Genomic DNA, 16,603 nt, shown 5'->3' with positions numbered 1-16,603 from the left:
GCTAACCAGATTTCCTCCCCATAAAATAAAGCCACAAAATTATCTTATTTGGAGCAGGATAGAATAATATTTACACATAAAGCAAGAGTTATATGTGATTATGGGATACTTTGGGTAGACCTAGAACACAGGGGATTTCTTCCATTATTCCCTAGGTATGTGTAATTCGTGGGTCAGCCAAGACAAGCAGAAGTGCTATATGAGGTGTTCAAGTGTTGGTCTTACAATGCAGGGTATCTTGGTGAGTGATGGCAAGAGGAGACACACTGCTGAGCTGATCTTTGGAGATCAAAGAAAGTCACTGTTACGGCAGAAACAAGACGACTTTGCAGCAGACGATGCTGCTTAGATACCTCCATCCATCCTGTGATTGGATTGGCAAGGGACCATTTTAGTCAATGACAATGCAGAGATATGAGAAGCTTAGGACTAGGCAGATAGGATCAGTTAGTTATAGCACAGTAGGAAACAGTAAGTACAGATGCTGACAGAGGACCAGATATTGTCCTCCCAGTGCTGTGACATCAGGCATGACTCTACTGAACCCAGATGCCACTAAGGAAAAGGAGGGAAGGTTTCCTGATATGGACTTAAATTAAAGATACTACCACTGTGTTGAGAATCCGCCTGCCAGTGTAAGGGACACAGGTTCGAGCCCTGGTCCGGGAGGATCCCACATACTGCAGAGCAAATATGCCCATGCGCCACAACTACTGAGCCTGTGCTCTAGAGTCCGCGAGCCACAACTACTGAAGACTGCGTGCCTAGAGCCCGTGCTCCGCAACAAGAGAAGCCACCGCAATGAGAAGCCTGCGCACCGAAACCAAGAGTAGCCCCCACTCACCGCAACTAGAGAAAACCCGTGCACAGCAACGAAGACCCAACGCAGCCAAAAATAAATAAATGAATAAATAAAAGTTATAAAAAAAAAAGATACTACCACTGTAGAAAATCACTTAAATAATTAAGACATTTCAAGGCACTGTAATAAAGAAGAAATGCAAGGAATAAGCTCATACCAAAGATAGGATATTCCAGTACCCAGAAAGTAAGCAACCTTGCAAGACAGGCTTTGTTAAGAGAAAGAAAAGAAATGGATTTTCTAAATTACTTCATCTCCCCCAACTAACACATGCAAGAAACTGATCTGGTGATAACATAACATAGAGTTTAATTCATATTATGTGTTCTCCAACAAAAAAGAGGAAGAGAAGAAAGCTCACACTTATGAGAGTAAGGAGTTATATGAGAAGACAAGAAATAGAAATGGATCACGGAAATCAGAAGCCAAGGATCTTGACAACAATCCCTCTGTTTTAGGGTATAGGATAAGTTACTATAACTGAGAGTCCTCAAAATAAAATAGGAATATGTTTCTCATTCATATAATAACTATTTAAATGTGAATCAGCCAAGGCTACTGGGGTAGCCCTGCTGTTCTGATTTCATGGCTTTCATTTCTGGACCTAAGATGACTGTTCCATGAGTCATCACTTCTCAGCTCATGGATGAGACGAAAGAGATAATGGAGGGCAAACAGCTTCCTTCTTAGAGAAGCTAACCCAGAAGTTCCACAAATCATTATCACTGACATCTCATTATCCAGAATGTAGTTACATAGCCACACATAGCTGCAAGGGAGGCCAAAAATGTCTTTAGTTTGTTACCATATGCCCAACTAAATCTCTATTATTTTAGAAAAATGTGAGTATGGATTTTGAGGGACAGAGAGCAAAACAGAGCTCGTGCTCTTTCTCCCTCTCTCACATGCACACACACACACACACACACACACACACACACACACAAGCACACACAGAAGAAATCAAACTTCTAGCATTTTGAGTATTTTAATAGAGTGACCAACTTGTTCCAGTTTGTGAGAAACTTTTCCCTCGCAAAACCCATCCTCGGAAAGTCACCCATCCTGGGAACCTCCTCAGTTCCAAGCAATCTGGGGCATTTGGACATCTTATCAATATTACTAATGATTTCTTAAAAAGCAATATATACTACTACAAACTACTCCTGGCCCAGTTCACCCTATAAATTTTATAACTCTTTAATATTTATTTTAATGTACTTCAGAGTGCTTAGATTCTAACAATTCTGACAACTTACGAGATAAAAATCACTGATGCAATTTATTGAGAGACTGAAAAGAAGCAAGGAATACTCAGAATAGTCTCCAAGAGAAAATATTAAACAGACTTCAGGAAATGTTACTAAGAAATTCATTAAATTTAAATGGTCCCTAAGCAAATTTCTGTATTCTCTTATCAATCATTTACCTCAGTTGAAACCACAATATATAGTAATAAATACAGATTTAGGGGTGAAGATGCTCACATTACCACTTTGGTTGGTAGAATAATGGAAACCCACATTCACATTCTTGACTAGAATCTTAATTTTGAGTTATCTATTATGCAACTATCTCTTGTGAAAAAATCAGCTGAAATTATTGGCATGGGAGAGCCCACAGGAAGACAGATCTCCAAAAAACTATGCAGCTGAGAAATATCACTTGACTTACCTAAGTAAATGCCTTCACAGAGTTGGAATTTCAAATTATACTTTTGGATTTATCAAGAGTCCATAAAAGAAATACTTGTGAAAAACAGCGGCCATTCTTCTCAGCCTCCACTGGACACTTCTTCCATCTGCTTATCAAATGGCTTCTTGGGTTCCATGATCCACCTTCATTTCAGTCCATACTATCTCCCTGGTTTTCTTATTTACTGTCATGGTTTTAACCTCCCCCCACCTCTACACATATTGCTAACTTCCAAATTATTATTTCACATCTAGATTTTTCCTAAGATCTAAGTTCATATATCCACTCATCCAACTGCAAGATGAAAATTTATATCTGAACATCCTACACATATCTAAAAACTCATTATGTCCATACTGCTCCTTCTCCTCTATTTCCACTTTTGGTTGATGTTAGTTCATTTTTCACTCATTTTTCTTCTATAATTTTAATAAGTCTCTAATTCTCACTCTAACTGCTGAGTGTCTGGAAACTTTTTCCCATATCCACCAACACTGGCTGAGTTTAGACCCATTTCATCCACTAATTTGACCAGTGTTTTACTAAAATATACAAAAGAGTTATCTGGGTAGCTTGTTAAATATGCAGATTCCTAGGTCTGCTACTCCAAATCCTAAACTAGTTTGTTGGGGGAGAGCTCCCTACCAAGGGTTGAGCTGAGCTTCAGAGAAAGCTGAGCTGCCAGGTGCCAAGGTAGCTGATTAAGACAAGACAAAATGAAAGTAACAGTCAAGCCTTGAATCGCTCACTGGGATAGTATGAGCAAAAGCTAAACAGGAGAAAGTGCCCACTGACTTCCCTCCTGATCCATGTTTCTTCATTCAGTGGCACCAGTTGAGGGACAAGTAGATCAGTATAGACATGGGGATCCTGCAGTTTTATGGACCCAGAGACCTGGGGGCAGGAGGAAAAGACTAGGAGTGGAAAAGTTCTGAGTACTGAATAAGAGTGGAGTAAATGGTCTTCAAGGAGCCCCTCTTTCCCTGATAAGGAGGTCCAGGCAGAGGCACCTGAGGAATTCCTCTGCTGAAGATCCTTAATAAAGCGGCCTCCAACTGCAGGTATCCAGGCTGGGAATGCAGCTGCATGGAACAGCATGGTCAGTTGGGGGGCGGGGGGGCTTGGGGAGGGGGTGTTAGTCCTTGATATAATGCACTGTCTGTACACAAAGTCTTGGCTGGGGAGTGCAGCTTCTCCCAAGGGGCCTGCCAGGTAAATCCTTTGTAACTGCCCATGGTCAGACCGGAAGAATCACACTTAGGTTTCTGGCCAGGAGCCAGACATCTCACACTGCCTTCTTAGCAGCAGATGATTTTAATGCAGGCAACTGTGGTCCATATTTTGAGCAATATTGGCCTAGACTTTTGAATAGATTTTTAACTGGCTTTCCTGATTTCAATTTCTGCTTTTACATAAACCATCCTTCACACATTGCCAGAGTGAAGTTATTTTAAAAATTCAATTCCCAACATGCCTTTTATTCAACATAAAACTTTTCACATGAAATCGTTACCTGCATAAAAGAGTAAAGATTAAGGCATTTGTTTGAGTTGTGGCCTACAGAATCCTCTCATTGCCTCTCATCTTCCCCCCTCTCCCTTTAACATCTAACAATACGAAAGTACTGGTTTTGAGGGCAAGGTCTTCTATATATTTTTTCTTTATCTCAACTCTTAACCTAGTGTGAAAATGAGCATCAAGAAAAGTTTGTTAAATTCAACTGAATCCAATTTTTCCACATAGCTTTTACTATTAAAAGCATGGTTCATCACAAGCAAATGAGGTTACTTAAAACCTAGTACGTTATATTCCTCTTTAAGTTCAGACCAACTAAAATGCTTATGGACCCTAAAGAGCTTTATTTTTATCTTCTTTTGTTAGCTAATGAAGCAGCCACAATCTATAATGCTTCTCTCTTCACTTCGGCTGCCAGAATATCAGGAATTAAAAATTTTGTGCTTAATTCCACTAAAACTTACCCATGTCTTAATTTTATTGTGTTTTTATCTTTCAGAGTAAGGGACCTCAAACTGATGAGGAAGTATCATTACCTAAGTAATATATAAAGTTAAATACATAAACATACATACAGACACAGCTCTCAAACTGATTCATCTTTGAGAAAAGCAAAATATATTTGCACTTCAATTAAATTATCTAGAACTCCAAACAGTTTTTGTTTTTCAATTAAATTATCTAGAACTCCAAACAGTTTTTGTTTTTGTTTTTAGATAAACTGAAGGGAGCAATATTTTATTTGCTTTAAGAATCTAAATTAGGAAAAGGATTTTGGTGCTAAGGGGAGAGCATTTAGCTGAGCTATCTGGATAACTGCCTCACTTTTCTTTTTTAAACATCTTTATTGGTGTTTAATTGCTTTACAGTGTTGTGTTAGTTTCTGCTATATAACAAAGTGAATCAGCTATATGCATACGTATATCCCCATAGCCCCTCCCTCTTGCATCTCCCTCCCACCCTCCTTATCCCACCCCTATAGGTGGTCACAAAGCACTGAGCTGATCTCCCTGTGCCATTCAGCTGCTTCCCACTAGCTATTTATTTTACATTTGGTAGTGTATATATGTCAATGCTACTCTGTTACTTCGTCCCAGCTTACCCTTCCCCCTCCCTGTGTCTTCAAGTCCATTCTCTATGTCTGTGTCTTTATTACTGTCCTGCCACTAGGTGCATCAGAGCCAATTTTTTTTCAGATTACATATATATATATGTTAGCATACGGTATCTGTTTTTCTCTTTCTGACTTACTTCACTCTGTATGACACACTCTAGGTCCATCCACCTCACTACAAATATTCAATTTTGTTTCTTTTTATGGCTGAGTAATATTCCATTGTATATATGTGCCACATCTTCTTTATCCATTCATCTGTCTGTGGACACTTAGGTTGCTTCCATGTCCTGGCTATTGTAAATAGTGCTGCAATGAACGTTGTGGTACATGACTCTTTTTGAATTATGGTTTTCTCAGGGTATATGCCCAGTAGTGGGATTGCTGGGTCATATGATAGTTTTATTTTTAGTTTTTTAAGGAACCTCCATACTGTTCTCCATAGTGGCTGTACCAATTTACATTCCCACCAACAGTGCAAGAGGGTTTGTTTTTCTCCACACCCTCTCCAGCATTTATTTATTGCTTATAGATTTTTTGATGATGGCCATTCTGACCACTGTGAGGTGATACCTCATTTTAGTTTTGATTTGCATTCCTCTAATGATTAGTGACATTGAGCATCTTTTCATGTGTTTTTTGGCAATCTGTATATCTTCTTTGGAGAAATGTCTATTAAGGTCTTCTGCCCATTTTTGGATTGGGTTGTTTGTTCTTTTGTTATTGAGCTGCATGAGCTGCTTTGTATATTTTGGAGAGTAAACCTTGGTCAGTTGCTTCACTTGCAAATATTTTCTCCCATTCTGAGGGCTGTCTTTTCATCTTGTTTTTGGTTTCCTTTGCTGTGCAAAATCTTTTTAGTTTCATTAGGTCCCATTTGTTTATTTTTGTTATTATTTCCATTTCTCTAGGAGGTGGGTCAAAAAGGATCTTGCTGTGATTTATGTCATAGAGGGTTCTGCCTATGTTTTCCTCTAAGAGTTTTATAGTGTCTGGCCTTACATTTAGGTCTTTAATCCATTTTTTGTGTATGGTATTAGGAAGTGTTTTAATTTCATTCTTTTACATGTAGCTGTCCAGTTTACCCAGCACCATTTACTGAAGAGGCTCTCTTTTCTCCATTGTATACTCTTGCCTCCTTTATCAAAGATAAGGTGACCATAGGTGCATGGGTTTATCTCTGGGCTTTCTATCCTGTTCCATTGATCTATATGCCAGTACCATACTGTCTTGATTACTGCAGCTTTGTAGTATAGTCTGAAGTCAGGGAGCCTGATTCCTCCAGCTCCGTATTTCTTTCTCAGGATTGTTTTGGCTATTTGGGGACTTGTGTGTTTCCATACAAATTGTGAAAATTTTTGTTCTAGTTCTGTGAGAAATGCCACTGGTTGTTTGATAGGTATTGCATTGAATCTGTAGATTGCTTTGGGTAGTAGAGTCATTTTCACAATGTTGATTCCTCCAATCCAAGAACATGGTATATCTCTCCATCTGTTTGTACCATCTTTAATTTCTTTGATCAGTGTCTTATAGATTTTGGAATACAGGTCTTTTGTCTCCTTTGGTAGGTTTATTCCTAGGTATTTTATTCTTTTTCTTGCAATGGTAAATAGGAGTGTTTCTTTAATTTCTCTTTCAGATATTTCATCATTAGTGTATAGGAATGCAAGAGATTTTAGTGCATTAATTTTATATCCTGCTACTTTACCAAATTCATTGATTACTTCTAGCAGTTTTCTGGTAGCATCTTTAGGATTCTCTATGTATAGCATCATGTCATCTGCAAACAGTGACAGCTTTACTTCTTCTTTTCTGATTTAGATCCCTTTTATTTCTTTTTCTTTTTTGATTCCTGTGGCTAAAACGTCCAAAATTATGTTAAATAATACTGGTGAGAGTGGGCAACCTTGTCTTGTTCCTGATCTTAGAGGAAATGGTTTCAGTTTTTCACCACTGAGAATGATGTTGGCTGTGGGTTTGTCATATATGGCCTTTATTATGTTGAGGTAGGTTCCCTCTATGCCTACATTCTAGAGAGGTTTTATCATAAATGGGTGTTGAATTTTGTCAAAACCTTTTTCTGCATCTATTGAGATTATCAGATGGTTTTTAGCTTTCAATTTGTTAATATGGTGTATCACGTTGAATGATTTGTGTATACTGAAGAATCCTTGCATTCCTGGGATAAACCCCACTTGATCACAGTGTATGATCCTTTTAATGTGTTGTTGGATTCTGTTTGCTAGTATTTTGTTGAGAATTTTTGCATCTATGTTCATCAGTAATATTGGCCTGTAGCTTTCTTTCTTTGTGACATCCTTGTCTGGTTTTGGTATCAGGGTGATGGTGGCCTCGTAGAATGAGTTTGGGAGTGTTCCTCCCTCTGCTATATTTTGGAGGAGTTTGAGAAGGATAGGTGTTAGCTCTTCTCTAAATGTTTGATAGAATTCACCTGTGAAGCCATCTAGTCCTGCACTTTGGTTTGTTGGAAGATTTTTTTTTTTAATTTTTATTTATTTATTTATTTTATTTTTGCTGTGTTGGGTCTTCGTTTCTGTGAGAGGGCTTTCTCTAGTTGCGGCAAGCTGGGGCCACTATTCATTGTGGTGCATGGGCCTCTCACTGTTGCGGCGTCTCTTGTGGAGCACAGGCTCCAGACGCACAGACTCAGTAATTGTGGCTCATGGGCCCCATTGCTCCATGTCATGTGGGATCTTCCAAGACCAGGGCTCGAACCTGTGTTCGAGTGTCCCTTGCACTGGCAGGCAGATTCTCAACCACTGTGCCACCAGGGAAGCCCTGTTGGAAGATTTTTAATCACTGTTTCAATTTCAGAGCTTGTGATATGTCTGTTTATATTTTCTATTTCTTCCTGGTTCACTCTTGGAAGGGTTGTGCTTTTCTAAGAATTTGTTCATTTCTTCCAGGTTGTCCATTTTATTGGCATATGGTTTCTTGTAGTAATCTCTCATGATCCTTTGTATTTGTGCAACATCAGTTGTTACGTCTCCTTTTTCATTTCTAATTCTGTTGATATGAGTTTTTTCCCTTTTCTTCTTGATCAGTCTGGCTAATGGTTTATCAATTTTGTTTATCTTCTCAAACTACCAGATTGTAGTTTTATTGATCTTTGCTATTGTTTCTTCCATTTCTTTTTCATTTATTTCTGATCTGCTCTTTATCATTTCTTTCCTTCTGCTAACTTTGAGGTTTTTTTGTTCTTCTTTCTCTAATTTCTATAGGTGTAAGTTTAGGTTGTTTATTTGAGATTTTTCTTGTTTCTTGAGGTAGGATAGTATTGCTATAAACTTCCCTCTTAGAATTGCTTTTGCTGCATCCCATAGGTTTTGGGTCATCATGTTTTCATTGTCATTTTTTTCTAGGTATTTTTTGATTTCTTCAGGGATCTCTTGGTTGTTTAGTAATGTATTGTTTAGCCTACATATGTTTGTATTTTTTACAGTTTTATTTTTTGTTTTTCTGTAATTGATATCTAGTCTCCTAGCGTTGTGGTCAGAAAAGATACTTGATACAATTTCAATTTTCTTAAATTTACCAAGGCTTGATTTTTGATGCAAGATATGGTCTATCGTGGTGATTTTTCCATGAGCAGTTGAGAAAAAGTGTTTTCTGTTGTTTTTGGATGGAATATCCTATAAATACCAATTAAGTCCTTCTTGTTTAATGTGTCATTTAAAGCTTGTGTTTCCTTATTTATTTTCATTTTGGACGACCTGTCCATTGGTAAAAGTGGGGTATTAAAATCCCCTACTATTACTGTGTTACTGTCAATTTCCCCTTTTATGGCTGTTAGCATTTGTCTTATGTATTGAGGTGCTCCTGTGTTGGGTGCATAAATATTTACAATTGTTATATCTTCTTGGATTGATCCCTTGATCATTATGTAGTGTCCTTCTTTGACTCTTGTAATAGTCTTTATTTTAAAGTCTATTTTTTCTGATATGAGAATTGCTACTCCAGCTTCCTTTTGATTTCCATTTGCATGGAATATCTTTTTCCATCCCCTCACTTTCAGTCTGTATGTATCCCTAAGTCTGAAGTGGGTCTCTTGTAGACAGCATATATATGGGTCTTGTTTTTGTATCCATTCAGCCAATTTGTGTCTTTTGGTTGGAGCATTTAATTCATTTACATTTAAGGTAATCATCAATATGTATGTTCATATTCCCATTTTCTTAATTGTTTGGGGTTTGTTATTGTAGGTCTTTTCCTTCTCTTGTGTTTCCTGCCTAGAGAAGTTCCTTTAGCATTTGTTGTAAAGCTGCTTTGGTGGTGCTGAATTCTCTTAACTTTTGCTTGTCTATAAAGGTTTAAATTTCTCCGTTGAACCTGAATGAGATCCTTGCCAGGTAGAGTAATCTTGGTTGTAGGTTTTTCCCTGTCATCACTTTAAATATGTCCTGCCACTATCTTTATGGCTTGAAGAGTTTCTGCTGAACAATCAGCTGTTAACCTTATGGGGATTCCCTTGTATATTATTTGTTGCTTTTCTCTTGCTACTTTCAATATTTTTTCTTTGTATTTAATTTTTGATAGTTTGATTAATATGTCTTGGCGTGTTTCTCTTTGGCTTTATCCTGTATGGTAGTCTCTGTGCTTCCTGGACTTGATTGGCTATTTCCTTTCCCGTATTAGGAATGTTTTCAACTATAATCTCTGCAAACACTTTCTCAGACCCTTGCTTTTCCTCTTCTTCTTCTGGGACCCCTGTAATTCGAATGTTGGTGCGTTTAATGTTGTCCCAGAGGTCTCTGAAACTGTCCTCAATTCTTTTCATTCTTTTTTCTTTATTCTGCTCCCTGCAAGTTATTTACACCTTTTTATATTCTAGCTCACTTATCCATTCTTCTGCCTCAGTTATTCTGTTATTGATTCCTTCTAGAATATTTTTAGTTTCGGTAATTGTGTTGTTAATCACTGTTTGCTCTTTAGTTCTTCTAGATCCTTTTTAAATGTTTCTTGTATTTTCTCCATTCTGTTTCTGAGATTTTGGATCATCTTTGCTATCATTACTGAGAATTCTTTTTCAGGTAGGTTGCCTATTTCATCTTCATTTATTTGGTCTTGTAGATATTTACCTTGCTCTTTCGTCTGTAACAAATTTTTTTGTCGTTTTCTTTTTTTTTTTTTTTTTTTTAATTGGTGGTGCTGTATTCCTGTCTTCCTGGTTGTTTGGCCTGAGACGTCCAGCCCTGGAGCTGGCAGGCAGTTGGATAGAGCTAGGTATTGGTGCTGAGATGAGGACCTCTGGGAGGCGTCACTCCGATTGATATTCCCTGGGGTCTGAAGTTCTCTGTTAGTCCAGTGGTTTGGACTCAAACCTCACCACAGGAGCTCAGGCCCAACCTCCAGCCTGGGAACCAAGATCCCACAAGCTTTGTGGAGTGGAAAAAAAAAAAAGGAAGAAAGAAAAAAAGGAGCAGTACAATATCAAAGAATAAGAAACAAAATAAAATTAGAAAGATAAAAAGTATAGTAGGAAAAATAAGACTATAATTGAAACAACAGGTCACTGGGGGTTCCTCCCATCCCCTTAGGTGTCCATAGTCCCCTACCAGGGTCTGGTAGGTGCCCTAGTTCTGAGGAGACACGAATTCTGTGTCCTCCTAGTATGCCATCTTGACTCCACCCCCCTCCAAATAATTTTAAAATTGCATTTTTATGGGAATAATGTAGCAAGAGTGTAGCAATCTGAATTATAACAGATAACTATACGTGGTTTACAACCGCAGCAGCTATTTACTGTCTTTAACTTATCTTAACTGTATTCAACACTTGATTTTAAACCCTAAGTCAGAGTACTTAAAGTTCTCCTAATTTAATAATTCAAAATGTATTTGAATATGAAATAGTAGCATATAAAAACAATATTAAATTTCTGAATTTACTATGATACAGCATAATATATTAAATATTTATATATCTCTGTGCTATAATCAGAAAATTAAAATTAAAAAAATTCTCACTCCTTGCCAGCTGCTGTTTTTGTGCCCTCACAGAACTCTGGGTGTGTATGTATATATACATATGGGTGAGGATATTTATCTATAAATAACATTTCATTTTTAAAAATATTTTTTCTTCCTAATATTATCAGGCTCATTTCTCATTCAGACAGTTGTATGAGTATTTTCCATGCCAAGGTTTTTCATGGTTCAGGTTTATAAGGAAATTGCTCTATATGGTTATAACTTTATTTACAAACAATTTTGCACACAAATGTTTTGTAATGTTTAACAGAAAGGAGGGAGTTAGAGTTTGTCTTTGTCTCATATCCCACACCCAAGTCATCAGAAAGTCTGACAGGCTTTTTTCAAAATGGATTCAGAATCTGACCTTGGCTCACCACCTACCTCTCCTGTTGCCACCCTGGCCCATGTCATCCAAACCTTTGGCCTGGATTATTACAATAGCCTACTAACTAGTCCCCCTTTTTCTGCCCTGATCCCCTTTTATTCTTAATTTCCAATACAGAAGTCAGAGTGAGCCTTTTAAAACAGGAGTGAGAACATGCTTCTCTGCTCAAAATCCTTTAACACCTTCTCATATCACTCACAATAAAAGCTAAGGTCCTTATGATGCTCAACTCAGTGCATGTGTAACCATCCTCCCAGTGCTTCACCAGCCTCCACTCGAAGGCTCTGGCTCTCGTTCATGTGCTCAAGCACAACAACCTCTCAGATCTATTTGAAACATGAATGCTGAGGTATCTCCCATCTCGGGGTCTCTACACTTACTGTTTTAGCTGCCTAGAATCCTCTTCCCACAATTGTTGGCAAAGCTCACTCTCACCTCCTTAGAGTCTTTGTTCAAACATCACTACAGTGAAGCATTACCAGCCTACTTTAAGATTACACAATCTCTCCCTCATATAATATTCTCATTTTCATGCTTTATTTATATTTTTCTCCATAGCCCATATCATACATGTATATATATATGATATATCTACATACTATGTATATATACGTACTATACATAGCTATAGTATGTATATATAATTATATATACAGTGTTTTTAAATTTGTGTCTGTTTATTGACAACCTCTTCCTACTAGAATGTAAGTTTTATACAGTCAAGAATTTTCGAATATTTTGTTGTCATATTCTGTTACCTAGAATAGAATCTGGCATATATTAGACAGTCCACAGATATTTGTTGAATAAATAAATAAGAAAAACAATCCAAAAGTATATCATAGGGTTAGCAAAGACCCTATGGGGACTTGGGAAAAATAGATTTAATTTTGTTCTGTTTCTTTCCCTTATCTGAAAAACTCTGCAGTAGATAATATAGAAAGATTAAAATGCCCCCATACAAGACATAATATAGAATTTTTAACACAAATTCCCCAAACAGCTTTCTAGGATATCATTCAGAGATTGCTAGGAACAATTTTTTTCAACATTTGAAATCATCACAGGAGAGAGTAAATATTATTCTTAAGTAGAAAGATGAAAATTAAGTTAATGTGACAAAGGGTTGAATTTATGAAGGTGTAATTTTAACTCATATCTGAAAGTTTGAATTTACTTAAAAGGCTGTTATGTATTTTTACTTGTAAAACTTGGTACCAGTCAGAAGTTATCAACAATCTATACCAATGTTTTTCAAATTGTTCTTTAATGCACACAACCTCACTTCCCGTTGAAAGGACTCGCCTTGGGGGAAAAACGGCTCTGGGCATCAATCTAGATGTTTCAGTCAGGTGCTTCAACAAGGGCAGCCAATGTCATCTGCTCTACAAGCTGGTTTCTGGGTGAGATTTTTCCAAAAAATAATCAAAAAAAATGTGAACAATATTGACTAATATTTTTAGTTTAAGAAGAACTATGAATTTAGGGGAATAGTATTCCAAAGTTGTTTTCTATAATATTTTTTCTCCTACTCTGAAACCAAAGATAGCCTATGCACTTAGCCCATATACTAATTAAGGGCAAGCCATGTCTTAGGAGCCACTTTCAAAATAGGAAACAATTTTTAGTACAGAATATAAGATTTTAATATACGAATTTGACCTTGCATTTCCAAAATCATTAAGAGCAAATGTGATGTTTTTCTTTACAATATCCTAGCAGCATCATGTAGGCTGCATTTGTAACTGACAGCTAATATAAGGATGTCAATTAATGAAAGCATTTTAATTTCTCACATGTTTATGTTTCTTTTTAGAAAAACTTAGTTCATCCTACCTCCTGTGTTTCTCCTTTACTCTTACATTTCTGACACCAGATGTGCGGGGATTTTTTCCCCCCAAAGGAAGCAATTCTCCATGATACCAGCTGGATGTCTTACAGTTTAACTCAATTCTGACACTACCTGGAGATAGTGTCAAATCCCACAGGTTAAGGGCTCAGCCCCACAAGACTAGCCCCCATTTCAGATGTCAATTGCAAGTAGCAGGTCCCCTGCTTACTCACAACTCTGTATAAATTGGCTATAAATTTGAGGTTCCCATGACTGCCTGCTCCTTGAATTTAATTACTTGGTAGAGCAGCTAACAGAAATTACTTACATTTACCACTGATTAAAGGAAATAATAAAAGATACAGATGGACAGCCAGATGAAAAGACAGATACAAATGGCGAGGTCTGGGAGTGTCCTGAACACAGGAGTTTCTGTTAGCATGGAGTTGGGGTATATCACCTTCGCTGTACGTGGATGAGATCACTGACCTAAAAGCTCCCTAAACCCCACAGTATTGAGATTTTACGAAAGATCACATAGGAAAATCAAGTTACTCCATTTCCAGCCCCTCTCCTCTATGTGGAGAATGGGGGTGGGGTGTGGGGACAGCCTGAAAATCCCAAGCTTCTAATCATGGCTTAGTCTTTCTGGTGACCAGCCCCCATCCAGGAGCCAGCCCAGAGCTGCCTCATAAAAACAAAAGACGAGGGAAATTGGTTCAAGATGACAGAGTAGAAGGACGTGAGCTCACTATCTCTTGCGAGAGCAAGCACTGGAATCACAACTAACTGCTGAACAATCAACAGAAAGACACTGGAACTCACCAAAACTATACCCCACATCCAAAGACAAAGGAGAAGCCGCAATGAGACAGTAGGAGTGGTGCAATCACAATAAAATAAAATCCCGTAACCACTGGGTGGGTGACTCACAAACTGGAGAACAATTATACTACAGAAAGCCACCCACTGGAGTGAAGAATCTAAGCCCCATGTCAGGCTTCCCGACCTGGACATCTGGCAATGGGAGGAGGAATTCCCAGAGATTCAGACTTTGAAGGTTAGTGGGATTTGATTGCAGGCTTCAAGAGGAATGGGAAAAACAGAGACTCCACTCTTGGAGGCACACACAAAGTAGTGTGTGATCAGGACCCAGGTGGAAGGAGCAGAGACCCCATAGGTGACTGAACCAGCCCTACCGGCTAGTGTTGGAGGGTCTGCAGAGGCAGGGGGTGGCTGTGGCTCACTACAGGGACAAGGACACTGGCAGCAGAAGTTCTGGGAAGTACTCCTTGGCATAAGCCTTCCTGGAGTGCACCATTAGCCCCACCAAAGAGCCTGCAGTCTCCAGTGCTGGGTCGCCTCAGGCCAAACAACCAACAGGGAGGGAACCCAGCCCCACCCATTATCAGACAAGCGCATTAAAGTTTTACTGAGCTCTGCCAACCAGAGCAACAACAAGCTCTACCCACCAGCAGTCCCTCCCATCAGGAGGCTTGTACAAGTCTCTTAGATAGACGCATCTACCAGAGGGCAGACAGCAGAAGCACAAAGAATTACAATCCTGCAGCCTGTGGAACAAAACCACATTCACAGAAAGACAGACAAATTGAAAAGGCAGAGGACTTCGTACCAGATGAAGGAACAAGATAAAACCCCAGAAAAACAACTAAATGAAGTGGAGATAGACAACCTTCCAGAAAAAGAATTCAGAATAATGATAGGGAAGATGATCCAGGACCTTGGAAAAAGAATGGAGACAAAGACTGAGAAAATGCAAGAAATGTTTAACAAAGAACTAGAAGAATTAAAGAACATACACCCAGAAGAATTAAAGAACAAACAAACAGAGATGAACAATACAATAACTGAAATGAAAAATACACTAGAAGGAAACAATAGCAGAATAACTGATGCAGAGGAACAGATAAGTGACCTGGAAGACAGAATGGTGGAATTCACTGCCAAGGAATGGAATAAAGATAAAAGAATGAAAAGAAATGAAGACAACTTAAGAGATCTCTGGGACAACATTAAATGCACCAACATTCACATTACAGGGGTCCCAGAAGGACAAGAGAGAGAGAAAGGATGCCAGGGAATATTTGAAGAGATTATAGTTGAAAACATCCCTAACACAGGAAAGGAAATAACCATCCAGGTCCAGGAAACGCAGAGAGTCCCAGGCAGGATAAACCCAAGGAGAAACATGCCGAGACACATAGTAATTAAACTGACAAAAAGAAAAAAGAAAAATTATTAAAAGCAACAAGGGAAAAATGACAAATAACACACAAGGGAACTCGCATAAGGTTAAGAGCTGATTTCTCAACAGAAACTGTACAAGCCAGAAGGAAGTGTCAGGATATATTTAAAGTGTTGAAAGGGAAGAATCTACAACCAAGATTACTCTACCTGGAAATGATCTCATTCAGATACGACAGAAAAATCAAAAGTTTTACAGACAAGCAAAAGCTAAGAGAATTCAGCACCACCAAACCAGCTCTACAACAAATGCTAAAGGAACTTCTCTAAGTGGGAAACCCAAGAGAAGAAAGGGACCTACAAAAACAAACACAAAACAATTAAGAAAATGGTAACAGGAACATGCATATAGAGAACTACCTTAAATGTGAATGGATTAAATGCTCCAACCAAAAGACACAGGCTCACTTAATGGATACAGAAACAAGACCCATACATATGCTGTCTACAAGAGACCCACTTCAGACCTAGGGACACATACAGACTGAAAGTGAGGGGATGGAAAAAGATATTCCATGCAAATGAAAATCAAAAGAATGCCAGAGTAACAATACTCATATCAGATAAAATAGACTTTAAAATAAAAAATGTTACAATAGACAAGGAAGGACACTGCATAATGATCAAGGGATCAATCTAAGAAGATATAACAATTATAAACATATATGCACGAAACATAGGATCCTCTCGTTACATAAGGAAAATGTTAACAGCTATAAAAGAGGAAAATTACAGTAACACGATAATAGTGGGGGACTATAACACCTCATTTACACCAATGGACAGATCATCAAGACAGAAAATTAATAAGGAAACACAAGCTTTAAATGACACAATAGACCAGACAGATTTAATTGATATTTATAGGATATTCCATCCGATAACAGCAGATTACACTTTCTTCTCAAGTGCACATGGTTCATTCTCCAGGATAAATGATATC

The 16,603-nt window shown here is 38.0% G+C and overlaps 1 long non-coding RNA gene across 2 annotated transcripts in view; it reads right to left on the bottom strand.

The window, feature by feature from the left end:
• The window catches only part of LOC307187210, a 219,448-nt gene that overhangs the window by 57,873 nt on the left and 144,972 nt on the right, over positions 1–16,603 (bottom strand). Inside the window, exon 3 of one of the 2 annotated variants that reach the window (XR_013828552.1) lies at positions 12,887–12,963. The exons of the other annotated variant lie outside the window; for it this stretch is intronic. This is a non-coding gene — a long non-coding RNA (uncharacterized lncRNA). Of the gene's footprint in view, positions 1–12,886; positions 12,964–16,603 lie in introns of those variants that run through there. 2 annotated transcript variants of the gene reach the window in all.

This window comes from Stenella coeruleoalba (genome assembly GCF_951394435.1).
Source record: "Stenella coeruleoalba genome assembly, chromosome: 5".
Taxonomy (NCBI): domain Eukaryota; kingdom Metazoa; phylum Chordata; class Mammalia; order Artiodactyla; family Delphinidae; genus Stenella; species Stenella coeruleoalba.
The sequence above is the reverse complement of the archived record's forward strand: the minus strand, read 5'-3'. Positions and strand labels throughout refer to the sequence as shown.